This window comes from Triticum urartu, chromosome 7A (genome assembly GCF_056163025.1).
Source record: "Triticum urartu cultivar PI428250 chromosome 7A, HENAU_Tu73, whole genome shotgun sequence".
Lineage (NCBI taxonomy): Eukaryota > Viridiplantae > Streptophyta > Magnoliopsida > Poales > Poaceae > Triticum > Triticum urartu.
The window spans coordinates 25436911-25461009 of NC_141879.1; the positions used below are offsets into that span (position 1 = coordinate 25436911).

A 24099-nucleotide genomic window follows, 5' to 3' on the forward strand; every position below is an offset into this window, starting at 1 on the left:
CGACAGGACCAAGGAGCAAACCAATGCCATAGTGCGGGCAGAAGTCGACGCCCATTTTGGACCGAAACCGCCACCGCCGCCAAGGGAGAAAGTGCCTGTGGAAGTAGTTGATCACTTCATTCATATGGCTCAACCACCAGCTCCTAAGCCTGTTGACACAGACTATGAGCGCCACATCAGGAAGTTACATCGACAACGTCTACAGAAGGAGGCGAGCTCGAGCTCGAGCAAACAACAAGCAGCTGTCAAAAAATGCGGGAAAACCATTGCCCAGCTGGGAGAACAGGCGGCGCAATCGATCGAACCGCTTGTTGTGCCGCCAACAACACGTGATAGTACGCGCGCCCAATATTATTGTGGGCAAACAGTTTACGTTTTCGAGGTGGGCGATGTGGTAATAACCCAGGAGCATATAATGCAGGCTGAAACTCTCAACATCACTGTTGGACAACTCCTCGAGATCGAGGACAGGCCTGTGCTTACAGAGGAGGAAATAAAACGGAAATATGCCCGGGGCCAATCTTTGGTCAAGCCAGAAGATGTCAAGAAGCTCCCAACGAGAATGTATGAATTGCATCAATGGTACATGGACATTACCAAGAGATCCGATCGAGAGTCCCTCATGGTGTATGTCAAGAAGGATCATTACTACCATGAGAAAGCTGTGGCCGTTGAGTATTCTGAACTGTTTCAGTTATACAATCAAGACGCACTCGACAAATCTATCGTCAGTTGCTATTGTCTGTAAGTGATTTCTTTCTGTAATTTCAGTCTCTCAAGCTAGCTGTGATCCTTTTGATCAATCATTACCTGTAATATTATCCTCACTATATTCTTTTCTGTGGTATTATGCAGGATGAAGATGTATGAAATGAGAAAAGGTGGACGCTATGGCATTGGGTTCATTGACCCAAACACCGTTAATGAATACACATGGAAAATAGATTCATATCATGAAAAGCTTGTAGAGGACAGCATGCTAGAGTTCTTGAAGCGCCTCAAATACAATGAAGATATACTACTTCCTTACAACTTCCAGTGAGTCACACTGTCTTGTACTACAAATTCTCTTTTTTTGCCTACTAGCTTGCTACATGTTTTTGCTTACATATGCCCGCTTAATTAAGACATGCAAACGTGTGTGCTTGCAAATTTCACTGGATCTTGTGTATCATTAAAGTTGACGCCGGAACAGTTGAAATACTGGACTCACTACTCAAAAAAAACTGACTACAACATCTTGTATGGGATAGTCAACAGGTAATTTCAATCATTATTAAACTATATATCTTGGCCTATTTAGTTCGTCATTTCCTGATATGAACTATTTAATAACCCCTTTATTCATTTTCTTTGTCGGCGGGCAGGGCTTGGGCAAGGTTCATCAGCGTCACTCCAGGCGAATGGAAAAAAAGCTGAAATGGTTTCGACCCAAGGTAAGTAATTAAGTAGTACTTGCTAGCTAGCTAGCTAGCTGCCATCTCTTTAATTATCATGCTTGATTAATTATTATCTGATCAAATTCCATTCTCGTAAAGGCCCTTCAGCAGGCGCAGGGGACTGATCTGTGTGCATTTTGCATTTGCGAGAACATTCGCATGATGGTGTCCGAAAGGAGCAGATCTCAAAGACAGGAATGGGTACGCTTGTCAGAACACTATTCACAATTTTTACACCATTATCGATATCTAGTCACACAACTAATACACATGCATATTGATCTCCTTCTTAACAGTTCACAGAGGTGCGGGACAAGCTCCTAGAAACGGAGCGCGTAGAAGCACTTCAAGAGGAAATAGCGGGATTTTTGCTCGACCAGGTCATAAATCCGAAGGGCGAATACTATTACCCGCTACCACCCCCATGAACCACTTCCAATTGTCATCGTGCTCCGAAGGCACCAATTAGGCTAATGACATTGGCTCCGAAGGCAACATGCATATGTAGGAGAAATTGTATATAGCTATACATGTGTGTATGTGTGAATTAATATGGTGGTTTGTGAGACATTGATGATATATATATATGATTGGTTCTACTAGAAATTCTATTTATATATATATATATATATTCATAACGTGTATAATGTGTAGTTTCGTAAAATACCAGCAAACGAAAAAGAATTAAAATGGAAAACACAAAATTAAATGAAAAGGAAATCATAAAACCAAAAAACCCGCAAACATTTTAGTACCGGTTGGTGTTACCAACCGGTACTAAAGGGCTCCCGGCCCCCGAAGCTGGCTCGTGCCACGTGGTTGCCCTTTAGCACCGGTTCGTGCTGAACCGGTACTAAAGGGGGGGCCTTTAGTGACCACACTTTAGTGCCGGTTATGGAACCGGCACTAAAGGGCCTTACGAACTGGTGCTATTGACCGGTTCTGCACTAGTGAATGCTCACATTAGTCCCGGTTCGTAACTCAACCGGGATTAATGTTGTTTTCTGGCCGGAACGAAACCCCTGTTTTTCTACTAGTGTGTGTTTGTTAGCACATGTCGTTCTTGGCGTGCTGCTTTCTCGTCATACCCAACCAAATCAACCTTCTATGTCGTATTCCTGCCTTTCTTCATCCTACCCAATTTCCTTGTCCAAGCTCCCCATCTCCCTTCTAGCAATGGCTGTCATGAGCTACGCACATGTAAGTTCATTGATCTAGCCAACCAGGACAGGGCGCTTTGCTGCCATATTCCTTAAGAAACTTTTCAGAACATGCAACTTGTCGGTATTTCCTATGGGCATCTCAAATGCTGCCTCAAAGGAAATTTTCTTGTTGTCTTCACTGGTGTCGAGATTTCACCTCCATGTCTCCCACTGAATGGCGACTTTGAGTTCTAATACTGTGGCACCATGACAGCTCCCCCTGCATCACCCAACTGCCATCTACTTGCACTAGTAGAAAAGGGGGCAACGGTCCAGGCCGGGTCAGCCCATTAGTCCTGGTTCAGTCTAGAACCGGGACCAATGGGGGCATTGGACCCGGTTCGTGAGCCCAGGGGGCCGGCCGGGCCACGTGGGCCATTGGTCCCGGTTCGTCTGAACCTTTTGGTCCCGGTTGGTGGGACGAACCGGGACCAATGGGCCTGGCTCCTGGCCCACCACCATTGGTCCCGGTTGGTGGCCTGAACCGGGACCAAAGGCTCCCCTTTAGACCCGGTTCATGCCACCAACCGGGACCAATGAGGTGCCTATATATACCCTCGCCCGCGAGCAGAGCACTCCAGTGCTCTGTTTTTCTGGGCCGGCGAAGGGAGGGGTTTGTGGTGCTCTAGCTCACCTCCTATGCACATGAGGTGTTCGATGAAATGCCCGAGCCACACTAGTTAAGCTTTCTCCTCTCGAAGCTCGACCTCAAAGCTCCATTTTCCTCGAGATTTGTCTAGATTTAGCGGTTCGTCACACCCCACCCCCGTCTTCACCGCCGTCGATTACCCGCGCCGATCTCATCACCGACACCACCGTGGTGAGCCTCTTGTTCTTATCTTCTTTCTGAAAGGAAAAATATTCTTACTTGTATGTTTAGATAGATACTTGTATCATTTTCTTAATTTTGTTATTGCATCTTATATAGTGCGATGGTTTTGGTATCCGCCCCCGTCGACCCTCGTCCCGTCTATGATTCAGATGTGGTATATATATTAATCTTTATAACTATTGGTTCATTTACTGTTTATGAAAATTATGCGGACCAACGTGACATAGATTTTATTTATCTAGGATGTATGTGAACCGGAAATTCCAACCGACCCTATTGTCGAGAGGTTAAATTTAGTTGAAGAAGAAAACAATTTCTTGAAGGAAAAAATAAAAAAAATTGAGGAGGAGAAGAAGATATTGGAGTTGCATGTTGCGGATGTCGTTGATGATCACAAGATCAAGATGGATGCAATGCGCTTGAAGATTAGAAAGATTAGAAAATATGCCATTCATACCGAGGCTTGGTATCATTATGCCGTTGGATCAATTGTTACCTTGGTTGCGATTATGATCGCCTTTGTTTTCGCATTTAAATGTTTTACATAGTTTCAATGTATGGTTTAATTAATTAGATGCTCTGGAGAGCTATATGTTGTTAGATGAGAACTATGTATGTACTTTGGTTTTAATGTGATGATGAACTTCTATTAATTTGGACACTTAATTATATATAATGCACGCAGATGAACCGGCAATGGATGTATGGTGACAGACACACCTCCGAGTACATTAAGGGCGTGCATGAGTTTCTCGATGCGGCTGAGGCAAACAAGCAGAATGGTTTTATGTGTTGTCCATGCCCTGATTGTGGGAATACGAAGTCTTACTCTGACCGGAAAATCCTTCACACCCACCTGCTTTACAAGGGTTTCATGCCACACTATAATGTTTGGACGAGGCACGGAGAAATAGGGGTTATGATGGAAGACGACGAATAAGAAGAGTACGAAGACAACTATGTGCCCCCTGAATACCGTGATGCTGCAACGGGGGGAGCTGGTGAAAATCAAGAGGAACCAGACAAAAGAAAATAAATAATGCAGAAAACAAAACAAAAAAACTGGAAAAAAAATTAAATATAGCAACAATAAGTATTTTGTTGTAAGTAGAAACAAAAAAACAAAAAAGTGCCACCTACTGGGCACCCACGGCCTGAATACGACTAGAAACCCTACCATGGGCCAGGATTCAGGCCCGCAGGAGGCCCAGTAGGCCCACAAGCACAGATTGCACGGTTAGGCCCGAAAGCCTGCTTTAGAGAGGAGCCCGAGACGGAAGGCGCACCGCACCTTATAAACAGGTGCGGCTCCCTCTCAAATAGCGAGGTGGGACTAAACATTTGGGCGCGAGGCACCACAATGCCTTTGGTCCCGGTTGGTGGCACCAACCGGGACTAAAGGGGGAATTGGGACCAAAGGTCCCTTTTCAGCAGGCCAAAGGGCGGGAAGCGGCGGCCTTTGGTCCCAGTTGGTGGCACCAACCGGGACTAAAGGGGGGCATTGGTCCCGGTTGATGCCACGAACCGGGACCAAAGCCTTTTATATATAAGCAAACACTTAGCAGTTTTCGACCAAATCACGCACTTCTCCCCCGACGCCCCTGCTCCTCCTCGTCGCCGTCGCCGCCCGACGCCACTGCTCTTCCTCGTCACCATCGCCACCGACGCCGTCAGGCTGCTCGCCTTCGCCGTCGCTGCCGCCACCGACGCCGTCAGGCTGATCGCCTTCGCCGTCGCCGCCGCCCCCTGTGAGCACAGCCCCCTCCCGTCCCGCGCCCCTGCGCCATTCTCCTGCGCGGCCGCCGCGCCGCCGCCCCTGCCCTGCCCCGCCGGCGCCACAGCTGCCGCCATGCCCCTCTGCCCCGCCGGCGCCACCACTTTTTTTATTAGTTTAATTTTTTTTCATATATATATATAATGTATGTGTATGTATGTGGCTATATGTTTCTGTTCATATGTTGCAATATGTTTTTTTTATTAGTTTATATGTGTATGTGGCTATAATGTATATGTGTATTTGATGTATGTGGCTAGAATTTGCTAAATATATATGTTAAAAATGTTTTTTTGTTCATAGAAAGTTTTTTGTTCATATATAGAAAGTTACAATTTTAGAAAAGTTTTATATATGCAAAAGTTACAGTTTTAGAAAAAGAAGGATAGGAAAGAAGAAAATAAGAAGAGGAAAGAAAGAAGAAGAGGAGAGGAAAAGAAGAGGAGAAATAAATAAGAAGAAGAAAAAAGAAGAAAAAGAAGAGGAAAGAAAGAAGAAGAGGAGAGGAAATAGAATATTCTATTTTCTCTTCCTCTCCACTATTCCTTTCTTCTTCTCCTCTTTTTTTCTTCTTTTTTTTCTTCGATCTTCTCCTCTTTTTTCCTTTTTTTTTCTTCTTCTTCTTAATTTTTATCAGGAACGAGGGTGTCGAGGATCGCCGAGGGGTCGAGGGTCGGGAACTAGGGTCGAGGGTCATTAAGGGGTCAAGGGTCGAGGGTTTCAGGGTCGAGGGTTCGAGGGTTCTATAGGGTCTAGGGATCGAGGGTCGAGGGTTCCAGGGCCGTCTAGTTCTTCTCCTCTATTCTTTCTTCTCCTCTTTTTTTTCTTCTTCTTCCTCTTTTTTTTATCGGGAACGAGGGTCGTCAAAGGACATAGATGTAGTGTCGTCGTTGTCGATATACCCCCTCCCGATAGCTTCAACACGTGGGGGGGTCGATATTACCCCCTCCTTGAAGCGTTCTCGAGGCCACCCCAAACCCTTGAAGCGTTGTCGAGGCCACCCCAAACCCTAGAGAAGCAGCGTTGAGGCCACTAATTAATATATATGATTCCTTACTATGATTAGCTAGCTAGTTCTACGTTTGCCACTAATATATCCATTTGTCATGTTTGAATAATAATTGCCATGTTGTAAATATTTGTAGAAACTATGGACATCGCCCGAGACGAAGCAAACGAAGCGATGTTGAGGGACATAATCACACAAGGAAGTGATGCCGTCTCGTTGTTTCTCAACGACACCGATGGTCTGGAAGGAGAGGGTGAAGAAGCTGGCTCTGGTGACCTAATGCCGGTGCAAGAATAAGAACGTGAGGACGGCTCCGGTGACCCAATGCCGGTGCAAGAAGGAGACCATGATGATGGCTCCGGTGACCGAACCGAGTCCGGCCAGGTATATATATTAGTTAAGCCTGTGCTGACTAGCTAATTGATGCATTTATTGTTTTGGTATGTACACATATTAATTAAGTCTTTGCTCTTTTTTCTAGCCCTCCGGATCGAGCACAACTGAGGTAAAGAGACGAGGCCCGAAGAAAAAGTTGAGCTCGGATGATAGGTTTGAGATCATAGCAATCGCGCCCGACGGCCAACCTATTGAACCCATCCGAACAAAAAAGGCATTTGTTGCTCAGTGCGGGGTTCTGGTTAGGGACAAGATCCCGATCAGCATCCAGCAATGGTTCAAGCCGGCTACAGAAGACCCTGAGGTGTCTTATGTCAATGATATGCAGAAAAATGATCTTTGGACTGAGCTGAAGACAAATTTCACCCTACCGCCAGAGGATGATCCGGAGAAGCCAGTTAAAGACCAATTAATCAAGTCTTTTGCTCTTAAGAGGATGGCAGACCTATTCAGGAGGTGGATGCAAGACCTGAATAGGTTTGTCGAGAAAAAAGAGACACCAGAATTCAAGGGCATATATGAGAAGATCAGAGATGACTGGCCTGCATTTGTGGCCCACAAGAGATCGGAAAAGAGTAAGAAGATGTCGGCGACAAACAAGAAAAATGCTGCGAAGAAGAAGCTTCATGCCTATGGCGGAAGGAGCTCATCAACCTTCCGAACTGGACGCCTCCGCCTCCTCCTCCTCCTCCGGCGAGTCAGGGCACTCCGCCTCCTCCACCGCCTCCTCCTCCGGCGAGTGACGATCACGGCCCTCAGCCGGCTCCTTCTCCGGCGCGTGGCGGCACTCCGCCTCCTTCTCCGCCTGCGCCGGCGCGCCCGAGCAGCCAGCCTCCTCCTTCTCCGCCTCGTCAGCAAGGGCGGAAGAGACCCGCCGCCGCTCCGGCAGCTGCTCCGGCGTGTCGTAGTCCTTCTCCTCCGCCTCGTAAGCAAGTAAAGAAGACGGCCGCTCCGTCTGGTTGACCGGCGTCTAGCAGTACAGCCAGAGGAGGGAGGAAATACAGATTCGGTCCTTCTTGAAGACTCCAGAGAAGTTACCATACGAGAGGACCCCGGAGGAGAACGCGAGGATTGCGCGAACCGAGGTGGATGACTGGTTTCAAGGGTTGAAAGCCAAGAGACATCCACCTCCGGAGGAGAAGGTAGATCCGGTGAAAGTGAAGCGCACTCTCACTGCCCTGGCAAAACCACCCAAGTCTCCGCCGAAAGGCAACTATGAGCGCATTATTGCAAAGACATGGGCCGAAGCAGAGCGGTCGGGAAGTACAGTCAGTGATCAGAGGCTGAAAGAACGACGGGCAGCTGGGAAACAAATTGCCCAGCTCGGCGAACAAGCGAAGCAATCGTGCCCCCCGCTCAAGGTGCCTAGCGACATCGTCGATCCGAGGATGGTGCCCGGTTATAGCAATCTTGACGATTACCTGCCCGACGAAGTACATTATGATCCCATGGATGTGCAAATACACAGATACGAGTACGGGAAGCCTCTCGTCAAAGATGAAAAATCTCTATCAACGATGATGCGAAGATTGCATGATTGGTACTTGAAAATTTGCAGAGCGTCTGGGGGGAGGAGTACTTTGTATGCGAGAGTTAAACCGGAGCATGACCTCGTTGGAATTGAACTGTTGCCTATTCCATTTGAGGAGTTCTATCAGTTTCTCAATCAATTGGCCCTCGATAAAGCAACGGTCACCTGCTACTGTCTGTAAGTACTACTACTTCTGTCATTAAGTCTCTCTATATAGCTCAGCTCTTTCATTGCATGTATTTATAATTATCCTCACTATATTATGCAGATTGAAGATCGCCGAATTGAAGAAAAGACAAATCGGTGATATTGGGTTCGTTAACACATATCTCATAGATGCAACTGAGGTTGACAAAAGGCCCGAAGAAACCGAGGCCAACTTGCTACGATCATTCAAAATAAATGAACACAAAGATATAATACTCTTTCCTTACAACTTCAAGTGAGTGTTACTGTCTTGTGCATATTCGGTTTCCCTTATATATTAGTCCAGGTTATAGTAATGTAATTGATGAGTTATGCATGCGTGCGCAGGTTCCACTATATTCTCCTAGAGATTATGCTTGAGAAGGGAGTAGTAACTATCTTGGACTCTAGACGAAAAGATCCCCAAGAGTATGTGGACATGACTGAAATCCTCAAGAAGTAAGTTAAATCGATCATTATCCACCATATCAGCAACTTTGTTCATTTCCTCATATCAACTAATTGTTTTCTTTGTCCGGCAGGGTTTGGAGAAAATTCACCAGAAAAGCTCCGGGACTGCCGAAGGAGCTGCAAATTAGACACCCGAAAGTAAGTACTATAGTAGCATGTTCCGCGCATCTCCTAGTGATTCAAGCGCTAGTTTCATCAATACCATTTGGCATTCTTGCTTATCAATTTTATTGACCTCTATTTCTTGTAAAATGGTTGTGGCAGGAACAAGGGAATGATTTCTGTGGATACTACGTCTGCGAGTCCATCCGCCACATGACCTGTGAGCGGGGCGGGTACACTGACGAACAATATGAAGTGCGTAAATAACAATATTCATAATTTTATTTTATTACCATCATTTGTGTTGAGTTTCATTCATTTATATATATATATGTATTGATCCCCCTTCTTCAAATTAGATGTTTCGGATGCGGAATGAACTCCTAGCACCAGATTGCATGCGAGCAATTCAAGAGGAATTGGCGGCATTCTTTCTTGACCACGTGATCGCTGAAGACGGAGAATACTATGTGGACCATGCGTCCATAATGTAGCAGATTATATTTGTAAGAGATAATTATTGTATATATGTAGCCGGTAGTGTCGGACAATAGATATACGAGAACTTGTTGTTCGACCAATCTCTCGGATAAGGAGAGGTGGTCGATATCACTTCTCTCTGTATGCATATATGTTCAATACAATCTTCTGTTTCCTTCGTTTGCTTACTGGCTAGCTAGCAGCGTGTCTAGTCCTCTCTATACGTATGTATAGTATACGTAGCGTCGACCAAGCACGGACATAAGAGAGGACATTTCTCTCTATTAATTAGCTATCTAACACAATATATGAAATACCTAAATTAACCCCCCAAAACCCCCAAACCCCCCCCCCCTCTTCAAAAAAAATAAAAACCCCAGCCACAGAAATGCTGACGCGTGGAGGCCTACTGGTCCCGGTTGGTGCCACCAACCGGGACCAAAGGCCCTCCTGCCTGGGCTCAGCACGCATGCCACGTGGAGGCCCATCTGTCCCGGTTCTGGTTAGAACCGGGACTAAAGGGTCAGGGCATTAGTAAGGACCCTTTAGTCCCGGTTCTGGAACCGGGACAAAAGGCCCTTACGAACCTGGACAATAGGCCCGTTTTCTACTAGTGTTGTCAGCACCCTTCACTTCTTGTTTGATTGGCCGGTTGGAAGTGACTCTTGGTATCAACTCAAGATTTGCTGTTCATGCATAGTTCAGATGGCCAGTGACCAAAGTGTCTACATTCTGAAGTTGGCCCTCCAGCTTGGCCTGCAGCAGATAATAACCAACAGGTTTTGGGAAGGCATGGCCACATGCCCACAAAGCCCATGGCTAGTTGTGTGTGCTGACATGCTTCTTATCATTTGTGATTACGTTGGCTTGCTGTCATCTGACCACATTTGCGAATTTTTCAACTCAGGCTACGACGAAGATGAAGTGGCGATGACGGTCGACAAAGTCCTGCCCCCCGATGATCCGGCCAGGATAGGGCTTCATGCGGGAGAGAAGAAGGAGATGCTTCGCCATGTGGTTCATCGGAAAATGGCGGAGACGGGGATCAGGCCATGGAAGGGCCCCCAGCCTAAGGTAAGCCTACCAAACTTGACGCTTTTTGATTTGATTCGTCTGGAGTCGTGGATTACGATTACGAGAAGGAAGAAACCGTGCCGGGCAGGGCCTAGATCGGCGCCGGTGGTGATCGCGGCGGCGACGCTGACGAACACGGCGGGCGGCTCGTCAGGAGCGTTTGATTTCGCTCCTGGGCCGAAGTGGGCCGTTTTTGGCTGATTTTTTGCTTGATGTCGTTGGGCAAGGGACTGTTGGGTATGTGGCCCAGACTAGTCCGGTTTCAATCGACAGCGAACGCGAAGTTGCATGCATCAGTATTCCATCTACGTCGCGATCGTCCTCCTTGTGCCCTAGGGTTTTCCAATGAAGGAAACTGCGGCTTCGTTCTTCTGGGCTTGGCCGCGCTAGGCGAATCCCTCCCCTAGGGGCCATGATGGGCCGCGGGGCAGGTTTGCCGCCGGAAAGAAACACGCCGTGCCGGCCGGGGCTGGCCGCGCCGGGGGGGGCGGCCGCCGGGCTCTGCCAATGGCCATGGTGCGGCGCCGCTGCCGGTCCCTGGCTTCGGTCGCGGAGTGCCGCCGTCGGCCACTGCTACTGGCCGGGGAGCTGCGATGGGCCTTGGGCTGTGTTTTGACTTTCGGTTTGCATTATTTTTCGTCCTTGGCCGAAATGGCCGAATTTCGGACATTTCAAATATTTTGGCAAAATCTCGGACGAAATTTCACAAACAAAATTTGAATTTTTGGACGAAATTTGGCGAAATTTGAACAAAATTTGAAATGAAATAGAGCATAAGTACAGCAAGGCAAGAACCATCAGGAGAATTATACAATATTTAGCAAATAAGCGCTCTAGGGATTAATGAAACTTCATCTGTCCAACAACCATCAGCCTCCAACGTAACATTATAACAGTACTAACATCAGTTCGAACCATCTTTGTTGCCCTTGATGCTACTGCCGCTGCTCTCTGCTCCTTCCTGCGTTGAACTGGTCCGCTCGCTCACCTCCTTTTCCGCAGCAGGCGAGCATCATGCCGTAGCCTTGGAGAAACAACAGATAGGAGGTGGATGAGGTGGAGGAAGCTAGGGGGCACTGGAGGTGGGGCGCCTTGGTCGGAGAACGAGAAGTGCCCTGTACGCGGCGGCGGCGGCGCACACAGGAGGAGAACGAGAGGAAAAGAGCTTTCTAGGGTTAGGGCGCTCGGTCTCCTCGCTTTGTATCACCCGATCGACACAGTGGAACTCGCTGGAAGCTAGGCTGGGCCAAAAAAAATTTAATTGGGCCGAAATTTTTGGCCGACAGGGACATATGCCGGACCTTAGCGAAATGGCCAAAATTCGACCGAAATTGGTTTTTTACGGCCGAAAATCAAAACACGGGCCTTGGGACGGCAAATGCGGCTGTGGGACGAGGTGGTGCTGCTCTTCCAGGGGCTCGGCCGCCGACGCAGGGCGCGGTGGGGCTGCCTGCTGGGGGTCGAGGCGGGACGGCACTCGGTCCTCGCCCGCCGGCGCAAGGTCTGGCGGTGGTTGCCGCTGCGGGCCGGGGTGGTGCGACTGCGCCCAGGCCACCCATGCCAGGGAATCAGGGTGTGACGCCCGGTCAACTGCCGCGGGCGGCCCCGCCGCCTCACTACGTCGCGAGGCCGATGCAGAATCTGTCTGGGCCGGTGCAGACGCAGGCGCCGCCACCTCAATTTGCGAGTGCTTGAGGTGCTTCTGGAACGCCCCGGGGTCAATGGGGAGATGATGGGTACAATGCCTATGGGGATGGCCAACACCGTGGTTCTTCGTCGACGTGTGGTGGCCGTGAATATGCTTTGCAGAGTGATGGTTCTGCGGAGAGACCTTTTCTCGGTCCTCCGGGTGGTTTTGTTGAGGGGGCGTCTGGCCTAGCCTATCGGCAGCGTGGCGGATACCGCGGTCATCGTGGTAGTCGAGGTGGCCGAGGTGGTCGGTTTCGTCAACGGCAGCCTCCTAAGCATGTGGTCGTTGAGCAGTCTGATGCCGCCGGGGTTGCCGAGAGAGTGGATATGGCATTTACCAGAGCTCACGGGGTAGCCCGACTGCTGGTGAGTGTTCTGGATATTGAGTTCGTGCCTGATGTGGTCAAGTGGACATATAGAGGCCAGATTTATAACCTTGTGATTGAGTTTGAGGATGAGGATCTGTTCGCCAAGGCTGCCAATGGGTCTGATGTTGACATGCACGAGAGAGATGACAGCTCGGGAGCTAAGGAGGCACCGGTCGATGCTGCTGGACGAGAGTTGTCCAATGGACCGGGGCCCGTTTCTCAGACGCCCGGGGATGGGACGGCACCACCCTCTTCGGTGCCTATGACCTCTCTGAGATTTGGGTCTTTCGAGCCTGCTTATGCGCCTCCGAGACTTTGGAGTGACCGGATGGAGTCAGACGAGGTTTTGGAGCACATGTTACCTACCTTGGATTTTGAGCATGCTGTGAGTCCCATTCTTGGGGGCTCGCCGACCTCGGTCAGGGGAGACGAGGAGGAGTCTAGGCAGGCGGCCACTCCCTCTCCTGCTCAGCGCGTTGCCTCTCCTCAGGACGCGGTTTCGGTGGTGGAGGTCTTACCTTTGGGAGGGGGTCCGGGGCAGGTGGCCTCGGTACCCTCTTCTCCTCTCACGGTGCTGGAGCTGCAGGTGGCGGCTCCGCCTTCTGGAGGGGGCTCGGGGCAGGTGGCCTCGGTGCCCTCTTCCCCTGTGGTGCCGGCGAGCCCCTCTTGCCAGAGGGTCGGGGTGGGTGGGGAGCACGGGCAGGAGGCCCAGGCACTCCCCTCCCCTGGTACGTCTCTGACTCTTTGCCGCGGGGCGCGGTCGACGTCGGCGGTGCCATGGAGTGCCCCACCGCTTTCAAGCGTTCCCGCTATTTCGTCGACGGAGGCCGACCGGCTGCGTGTTAGGGGTGAGGCAGGAGGCCCCACCCCGAGCAGGGTCACTCGGGAGGAGGTTATTGCGTTTGGAGGGATTCCGGATCCGGTCTCTGTGGGGCGACGGTTGAGCTGCCGCCTCCAGGATCATCCGGAGGTTGACGACATACAGCAGCGGTGCACCATGACGGCGGCCAAGCTTCGTGACGTTGAGGTCACTACTGGTATGTCGGTTAATACCTCTAATTCCATTTTGCATTTTTCTAATGATGAGATTATTAATAATGCAAACCCATTAGGAGTTTCACTAGGTAGTAATGATAGTGAAATTTCAAATTTCGTCAATGATATCCTGGATTTAGAGGCGGAGCGGGCTTTAGAGATGATTTGTAACTTAGCAGCGGTTAAACCCATGAATGATTCCGATATTGATGCTTTGGGGGTCAGGGTGCTCGATAATTTTTGTGCGGATCTTGTACCACCCCTCCCTTAGTATGAGGAGGAGGATGACACCTCTGAGACTGTCGTGGTTAGGTCCACTGAGCCTGGTTGTGAGGACCGGCTGGAGGGTCAGAACAAACCTAAACGCAAGTGGAAGCGGAAGATTTACCCGGCTTTGGCAGTGCGTAGGAGTGCTAGGATCCATACTGCTAAAAAATTTCATGACGAAATATGAAAGGAATCTTTTGGAATAGCAGAGGTCTGAAAGACTTGGCTAAAAGAATGTTTCTTGCAGAGGCGTCAATCAAGCATAGGCTAGATTTTATCGCATTGTCGGAAACTGGTAGAGATAATTTTTCGCCACAATTTCTCAATACTTTATCGGGAGGTATTGATTTCGATTGGCATTGTCTGCCACCGAGAGGAAGATCGGGTGGGATCTTACTCGGAGTTAGATGCGATTCGCTCGAAGTCCGAAGTGTGGTGATGGGAGACTTTGCAGTAAAGTTTCGGGTGCGGTCGAAGGCCGATGGGTTTAATTGGGCTCTGGTGGCGGTATATGGTGCCGCACAGCCCGAACTCAAACCTGAGTTCTTGGCTGATCTGGTTCGGATTTGCGGCTCTGGGCAGCTTCCAATCCTAGTGGGGGTGATTTCAACATTATTAGAAGGCGTGAGGAGAAGAACAATGATAATTTCGACGGGAGATGGTCGTTTATGTTTAATACTGTCATTGAAAGCTTGGATCTGAGAGAGATAGAGCTTTTGGGAAGAAAATTCACCTGGGCTAACGCGTTGCCAAATCCGACGTTTGAAAAGCTGGATCGAGTACTAGCTAGCGTCGAATGGGAACATAGGTTTCCCTTTGTAACAATTCAGGCACTTTCCCATGGTATTTCTGACCACACGCCCTTATTTGTAGAATCTGGTGAGGCTACCCACTTGGGAAACAAAAACTCGTTTTCGTTCGAGCTGGCTTGGCTCGAACGAGACGGCTTCTTTGATCTCGTAGCCAGGGAATGGGCTAAGGATGAAGGAGGCAGGACTGCGCTTGAGCTAAGGATCAGGCACTTGAGAAGTTTCCTACGTGGGTGGGCTAAGCATCTTAGTGGGATTTACAAGGTCGAAAAGGAAAGGCTCCTTACCCTTATTCAATCCCTAGATGTAAAAGCAGAATCCACGGTTCTGCCGGCCTCGGAGCTTCATGCCAAGCTTGACGCGGAGATGAGATTGAAAGAGCTTCTTCATGAAGAGGAATTAAAGTGAGCGCTGCGGGCCAAGGTCCAACGAGTTGTCCAGGGGGACGCGAACACTCAATTCTTTCACATGATCGCCAATGGCAAACACAGAAAGAAGAGGATCTTTCAGCTTGAACAAGATGAAGGAACGATTTTAGGACAGGAGAACCTAAAATTATACATAACCGAGTATTACAAGCAGTTGTTTGGGCCTCCAGAGGATAATTGTGTTTCTCTGGATGAGTCTAGGATTGAGGATGTTCCTCAACTTACTGCTGTTCAGAATGATATTTTGGCTGCTCCTTTTTCTGAGAAAGAGGTGTTTGAGGCCATCTCGCAGATGAAAAATAATAAGGCTCCCAGCTCGGATGGATTTCCGGCGGAGTTCTATAAGAAGTGCTGGCATATTATTAAGGGAAATTTGTTGTCGTTCTTCCATGATTTATTCTCTGGACAACTTCAGCTATTTCAATTGAATTTTGGAACGATAACCCTGCTTCCTAAGAAAACAGAGGCTGTGAGAATTGAGCAATTCAGGCCCATCTGTCTGCTTAATGTTAGTTTCAAAATCTTTACCAAGGTCGGGAATAATAGGCTCACGAAAATTGCGCATTCTGTGGTGCAGCATTTTCAAACTGCTTTCATGCCGGACAGAAACATCCTAGAAGGGGTTGTGGTCCTTCATGAAACGCTCCACGAGATTCACACGAAAAAACTAGATGGAGTTGTTTTCAAGGTGGATTTCGAGAAAGCGTACGATAAAGTCAAATGGCCTTTCCTTCAACAGGCCTTACGCATGAAGGGTTTTGATGAAGCCTGGCGACGCCAGGTAGAATCTTTCACGCAAAAAGGGAGTGTTGGTATTAAAGTGAATGATGACATAGGTCATTATTTCTAGACACACAAGGGCCTGAGACATGGTGATCCAATGTCTCCTATTTTGTCCAACATTGTGGTTGATATGTTGGCAATTTTGATAGGTAGGGAAAAGGAGGCTGGTTAGTTGGGTGGCTTGGTGCCTCATCTAGTTGATGGAGGTGTGTCTATCCTACAGTACGCTGATGATACGATCATCTTTATAGAGCACGACTTGGCAAAAGCGAGAAATATGAAGTTGGTGTTATGCTTATTTGAACAATTGACCGGGTTGAAGATTAACTTTCATAAAAGCGAGTTGTTCTGTTTTGGTAGAGCCAATGAGGAACAAGAGGCTTATAGGCAATTGTTTGGATGCGAATTGGGGACATTACCTTTCACGTACTTAGGTATACCCATTCACCATCGTAAGCTAAGAAACAGATAATGGAAGTGTATCGAGGATCGGTTTGAGAAGAAACTGAGTTGCTGGAAGGGCAAACTCATGTCATACGGAGGCCGATTGATTTTTATTAATTCAGTGCTCACGAGTATGCCTATGTTTCTCTTGTCTTTCTTGGAAGTCCCAGTTGGTGTTAGGAAAAGGCTGGACTTCTAGTGGTCCAGATTCTTCTGGCAGAGCAATGAACTAAAAAGAAAGTACAAACTCGCCAAATGGGATATCATCTGTCGATCAAAGGACCAGAGGGGCCTTGGCATTGAGAATCTTGAAGTCAAGAACAGATGTCTTCTCAGTAAGTGGTTGTATAAGTCATCAGTTGAGACTGATGCCACGTGGATGCAGATTCTCCGTAGTAAGTATCTGCAGTCAAAAACTTTGTCACAGGTGATAGTGAGACCGACGGACTCGCCTTTTTGGAAGGGGCTTATGAGAGTCAAAGCAGCCTTCTTCAATAGGACAAAGTTTATAATCGGTAATGGCACTACCACGCACTTCTGGGAGGATACTTGGCTTGGAGAGACGCAGCTGGCGCTTCAGTATCCGTCCCTGTATAGTATTGTTCAATGACGTGATGCTTATGTTGCAACAATACTGCAGTCCATCCCCCTTAATATTCATTTTAGGAGGACGCTTGTTGGCAACCGGTGGGAAGCGTGGCTTTATTTAGTGAGTAGACTGATGGAGGTTCAACTATCTCATCAGCCCGATCAGTTGTGCTGGAAGCTTACTAGGACTGGAGAGTTCACAGTTAAATCGGTGTATATCGATGTCATCAACTCTAGCGCCATTCCTAATTCCGAATATGTTTGGAGTCAAAGTTCCTTTGAAAATTAAAGTGTTTATGTGGTTTGTACATAAACAAGTCATATTAACAAAGGATAACTTGGTAAAGCGCAACTGGACAGGATCTACTAGGTGTAGTTTTTGTGATCGGGATGAAACTATCAAACACCTTTTTTTTATTGCCCGTTGGCCAAAGTTTTGTGGCAGAGGGTGCACATTGCCTTTAACATTACTCCTCCGAATTCTGTCAGTACGTTATTTGGAACGTGGCTTGTTGGGATAGAGTCCGAAATAGCTAGACACATTCGCCTAGGAGTATGTTCTTTGTTGTGGGCAATTTGAAACTGCATAAATGATTTGGCTTTTAACAGAACAACAAATATTCATTTTTTGCAGGTTATATTCCGAGCCACTGCGTTGATCCGTATGTGGTCGTTACTCACTCCGACGGAGACCAGGGAGCGTTTCGTTACTGGATCTATTCGGTGGGAGATGGTAGCACTGGATATCTTCAACCGGTTTGGATGGCGGTCATGTAATAGGATAGGCGATTAGTTTTCCTATCTTTGTTATGCTAGCCAGTTGTGGCCTCTTGGCTTTTGTGTTTTTGGCGTTGTGGCTCTTTGTGAGTTTGCCGTTACTATGTTTCAGACTGCAAGACCTTGTTGATCCTATTTGCTTTTTTCTAAAGATGGTTGTATGCATCGTTCTGATGCAGAGGCCGGAGAGTCCCTCTTTTAGAAAAAAAATAAAAAATCTGAAGCACCAGTCCTCTATAAAACCTACCGTCTTGACATGTCGACCAGACCTGCAAAATGGATGGAGGTGAAGAAGCTGGACAACTCGGCACTCTTTGTAAGTCCTGATTTGAGGAGCCCATCATTTTCTTGCTTGAGCCCGGAACAATGGGGAGGGCGGAGTAACCGGCTGTACTACTCCCATTACTCTCAGCCTTTGATCGTACATGGCTTGGGTAACGAGGCAGACGCTGCGTGGGATCCTTCCACCAACCCCAATCTTTTCTGCAAGAGAAACTGGTACAAAAATGTGCATGCCTTCTGGGTGTACCCAAGCATGTTCAGTTCCAATGGCCAATGATCGTCAATCTGCAACTACTGCTTGCAGCTCTACCAGCTTCTTCTGAGAAAACATCAGACCTTCTGCAACATGGATAGGTGATTTTCATGGTGGAAGGAGTGTCAATGTTTTTTTCTGTTAGTTTCAACCTTGAGTTTTGAGAACATTGTAGGAGGCTTTTACTCAAGCTTTTGCAGTTAGTTTGTTTTTCAGTTTGCTGTTTGATCGTTACAGTTGACGAATATGTATTACATTTTCCCATTCAGAAAAAATGCACTAAGTTGTTTATTTTTGCGGAAGAATTCTTGTATTACTCAATCAAATCACAGGTACAGTCACGCTTAACAGCGTCCAAAACGATCTCGGGTCCCGACCCAAGCCATACAGCAGTTCAGCCTTGAGTCCTCCCAAAGTTTGCCAAAACATGACTAGAATTATTACAACTTCGTCGAATATGAGTAATACAAGAAGTACGTTCGGTCATACTATCTTTAATCTGTCTAAAAAGAAAGGCGTATTTTGATCTGTTTGTATCTCCACTTTTCACCATGTTGACTGCCTCCAAACTGTTGCTTTCCACATCAATTGGTAGATTGCTCCACTGTAAAGCTAGCAATAGTCCTTCTCGGATCGCTAAGATCTCAGCCTCCAATACATCATCACCGGAAAAAAGATGCCTGCAAGAACTGAATATGATTGCGCCGGTGTGGTCACGGAGCAGCATGCCCGTTCCTCCCACGCCGTCCAGAATGGATCCATCTGTGTTCAGTTTTACATGCCCAGTGGCCGGAGGAGTCCAAGGGACTAGTTCAGTGGTGGCGTTATTGCATGTGTGAGCTTGGAGGGAAACAGAACTGAAGCGGTGCTTTTCCTTTCACATGATCATCATCAGGACTAGACGCAATGGATTGTAAGGAGGATATATAGCTTAACAAAAATCTAACGGAGACATCAACAGGGGGGGCGGGCTTATAATGTACGAGCTCATTTCTAACATACCAGATCCTCCAGAAGAGCATCAACAAGCGAACTCATGTATGCTCGTCAATCTCACAAATATACTGAATGAACCAATCAGACCCCGTTGGCTTGATCGAAAAAACATCCAGCAGAAACCATTCAGCAGCCATAGCCTTCCAAAGGACTCTTGCGTTTGTGCATGTACAAAAGGTATGAAACGTGTCCTCTTCATCAACGCCACAAACAGGGCATAGGGAACTAGTCTCCAGATTACGTTTCAACTTATTAGACCATGTAGCAAGGGAATTATTTGCAAGGCGCCATGCAAAGCTCAACAGTTTTGGGGGAGCTGGACAAGACCATAGGGCCCTCCAGCCCTCACGGCGTCCATCCGGCCGGTTACTTGAAGTGACCGTGCGCTCGTTATGAAGGTCATCCGAGGCCAAACGGTAAGCACTCCTCACTGTAAAAACACCTGACTTTTTTGGAGCCCAGGCGATGAGAGGGTCAAATTTTTTGGATCTCACAGATGTCCACTGGAAGAAAGAATTGCTGCAATTTTACGTTGTCCCGGTTTCCATTTTGGTCCATAAGCTCATAAACACATTTAAATCTGCATCGTCCTTTAGGAGATATGAGTCCACCAGTAGGATCTTGAACAATCCATCTATCACGCCAAATTCTAACATTTTGACCATTTGCAATCCTCCAAACTATACCTTTTTTAACAGCTCAAGGCCATGTCATACAGCTTGCCAAGTGGGCGATGGATTACCCATGAAAACAGTATCCTCCAATCTCCCGTTAGGATAGTATTTTGCCTTCGGTAGTCTAGCACATAGACTGTCTTGATGAGTTAAGAGACGCCATGCTTGCCGTGCTAACAATGCTTGATTAAACAATCTGAAATCTCTGAAGCCCAAACCACCTTGACACTTAGGCCTCGTCATTTTGTTCCATGCATACCAATGTGTTTTTATCTTCCCCTTCTCCGCTCCCCAAAAATAATTTCTGACCATACGGTTCAGATCATCACAAACTTCAAAAGGCAGCTTAAAGACACACATTAAATAATTTGGAATTGCCTGTGCAACAGATGTAATTAGCACCTCCTTACCAGCTTGAGTTGGGTGGCCATCGAAAGAAAACAAGCGCTTCATAAGTTTAACTTGGAGATTCTCGAATTTACCCTTTGTCATTCTTCCATCAGGGGTTGGAAGCCCAAGATATTTTTCCTCGAAACCAACAGTTAAGACTTAAAGGACGACCTTAACTGAATCAACTGTGTTCTCAGGGCAAGAGTTACCAAATAAAACAGAGCACTTGGCTGGGTTGATAAGTTGTCCCGTAGCATGACCATAAGCATCCAGAATATTTTTAACATGTGTGGAGTTACCAAATAAAACAGAGCACTTGGCTGGGTTGATAAGTTGTCCCGTAGCATGACCATAAGCATCCAGAATATTTTTAACATGTGTGGCTTGTTGATCACAAGCTTTAAAGAAGAGCAAAGTATCGTCAGCAAATAACAAGTGGGATATACCAGGGGCCCTTCTTGTGATTTTCAGTGGAGAAATATTGCCCAATTCAATGCCTTGATTTATTAGAGTAGACAGACCATCAGCAACAAATAGAAACAAATATGAGGATAGTGGATCACCTTGTCGAAGACCACGCGTCGGTGAAAAAGAATCCAAGATGGCTCCATTAAATTTCACGGAGTATCTCACCGAGGTCACACATGTCATTATCCAGTCAACCCATTGGTGAGCAAAGCCAGGCTTTAGCATAATTTGCTTAAGGTAAGACCAATCTACCCGGTCATATGCCTTTGATAGATCAAGTTTGTATGCACAGAAACTCCTTGTTGGGTCCTTCTCTTGTTTGATATGATGGATGCATTCAAAGGCTATCTGTGCATTGTCAGTAATCATACGACCAGGGATAAAAGCACTTTGATAGGGGGAGATAATATCATCCAAAACAGGTCTAAGTCTATTAACCAGGCATTTCGGCACCACTTTGTAAATAACATTACATAAGCTAATAGGTTGAAAATCAGTAACCTTCACTGGGTTCTGAATTTTTGGAATCATGACAATCACTGTATCATTTACCGCAGGTGGCATTACTCCTGTACGGAAGAATTCATTGACAGCGGATATAACACTTTCCTTCAACGTAGACCAGTTCTGTTGAAAAAAGTGTGCAGGGAACCGTCCGCACCCGGTGCCTTAAGAGGACCAATCTGAAAAAGAGTGGCTGATATTTCCTTCTCTGTGAATTCGCCACACAGCATATCATTTATGTCCTCTCCTACCAAAGGTGAAATAAGATCTATGATAGGTGAGCAGTCCAGATTACTTTCAGCCGTGAAAATATCCTCAAAATATCTAGTTGCCGCTGCACCCATCGCCTTACTGTCAGTATGGATAACACCATTGATGTCCTCAAGTTTCTTTATACGATTTTTCCTAGCACACCACACAGACTTGGCGTGGAAAAATTTTTGTGTTGCGGTCGCCATCCTTCAACCAAGTAACACGAGAACGCTGCATCCACATAAGTTCCTCTCTATATAGCAGTTCTTTCATGTTATCTGTAGCTCTTCGTATCTCCATTCTGTGAGTGTTCATCATCATAAGTTCTTCTACTTGGGTACGTGTTTTTTCTATATCTTTAACAACGCTGCCAAACTTTGTTTTACTCCACTGACAGAGTTTGTGCATTGTTTCACGTAGTTTTGCTTATTTGTGCTGGAATCACTTGGTTTCTAGCCTCTTTGTTCAACCTGCACAAAAGAGATGCGCTCCTTTTATTAGTTGGGTGTGCTGTTCAAATACTTACTGGTTCTTTTGCTGGAATCGGCAAATTTCAAGTGTCGCTTTGCCTCAAGAGGTACGATGGGGCCTTGTGAATTAACCAAGCCCTCCAATTAATCAGTGTGTGAGAAAGGGGTTCTTCTTCAGGTGTGTGCTTTCGTTTCAAATTGCATACGTCGAAATGAATGAAGACATATGTATACCGCTGAAACATGTGTGTGCTTTTTTTTACGAAAAAGCCCCCCCCCCCAGCTTTATATTATAAAGCACAACCACAACATCAAGCATCCGATACAAACGCACGCCACACAGACCCAAGGGAAGATACGCGAATGCCGGGCACCGACACACAACATCAACGACACAAAGCATCTGAAAGATGAGCGAAAAAGGATCCGCTAAGAGCCGACGGAGACCACCACCAAGGAGCGATCATCTGGGAGGATGTGCGACGGACACGCCGGACCGAGGACTCCAAGACGGTGCCTCCAGGAAGGGCACGAGTAAGAACGTCGCCACCGTCTGATCCGAAGATCAAGTTTTCACCCGGAGTAAGATGGAGGGAGAAGAAGCACCACGATGGAGCCTGCAAGGAGGAACGCGATGTCCATAAACGTCGTCACCGTCGACCAGAGCGGGACTGGGTAGGTGATGTACCCCGGTGCTTCAGCTCCCCCGCCGCCACCCCGGTCCGCCAACACCCACAGCCATGCCGCCCTAGCGGCCATGGTTGCCTGCCCGCATCCGATCCGCGCGGTCCGCCCACGACCAACGTGACTCCCACCACTAGGGCCGCCGCCCCGCCATGAGACCACCCCGAAGCCACCAAAGGCCACGACTGTGTCCAGATCCACGACCCCAACCATCTCCAGAACCGTCGGCGGCCAAGCTGCCACGAGAGGGGCCGAGAGCACACCGGGGGAAGGGGAAGGCGGAGAAGTGGCCCATGGCCACGACCGACACCCGTGTCAGCTCCAACTCCCCCCAGAACCGTGTTCCGCCCCCGCTTTGAAGGCCCAGAGCATCAGGCGGCATCGGCCGACGCCAGAAGCCGGAGAGGGAGGGTTGCTGAGCTGTCGCCGCCGCCTAAAGACACCACAAGGGGATCCACCCGAGCCGAGCGCCGCCAACCAGCCGCGAGGGGCAGACTGGGTGGGAGCAACCCACCACCTCCGTTGCCGCGCCGCCCCCCACCAGAGCATCACGTCGAGAGGGCCGCCCGCGACCCGGTCAACCGTGACCCGCGGCGCTGGACGTGACGCCAAAGCGCTGCCGAAGCCACCACCACCCCGCACCACCACCATGCCTGCTCCGGGGCGCCGCCACGCCCGACATCAAGCGCCCCGCCCAGCCGCGAGAACTGGCCCGCGCCATACCCCACGAGCGGGGACGAAGGAGCCCCGCCGCCGCCGGTAACGCCCGGGCTTCGCCCGGCCGCGCCCCTTTGTAACGCCCTCGATGCGGCTATAGCTCCCACGTGTCGAGGCACGACTTAGAGACATAACCGCATGGAAAGCAATGTCGCAAGTTAGGCAAATCATCACAACATCCCATGTAATATATAGAAATAAAGGGGAGATACATAGTTGGCTTACACTCGCCACGTCATATCAAAGTACATAAATAACATACAACATCCAAACACTCATGGCCCGACTACGGCGCCAAAATAGAAGAAAACCCAACATGCGACACGGTCCCGATCAAACCCCAACTAGGCACCACTACTGATCATCAGGAAAAGACACGTAGTAACGCTGAGAATCCTCGTCGAACTCCCACTTGAGCTCGTACTCGTCACCTGGAGCGGAAACACCTGGACCTGCATCTGGAGTTATAGTATCTGTGAGCCACAGGGACTCAGCAATCTCGCACCCTCGCGATCAAAACTATTTAAGCTTATAGGAAGGGTAAGGCAAATATATGTGGAGCTGCAGCAAGCGACTAGCATATATGGTGGCTAACTTATACGCAAAATAGAGCGAGAAGAGGAGGCAAAGCGCGAGCGAGAATCTAGAGGAACAACCTGCGCAAGCATTACTCCAACACCGTGTCCACTTCCCGGACTCCGTCGAGAAGGGGCCATCACGGTAAC

General features: G+C 48.1%; 1 pseudogene; it reads left to right on the plus strand.

The window, feature by feature from the left end:
• Window positions 1–1403: 1403 nt before the first annotated feature.
• On the plus strand, window positions 1404–18243 carry LOC147957199 (uncharacterized; annotated as a pseudogene).
• Window positions 18244–24099: the final 5856 nt, after the last annotated feature.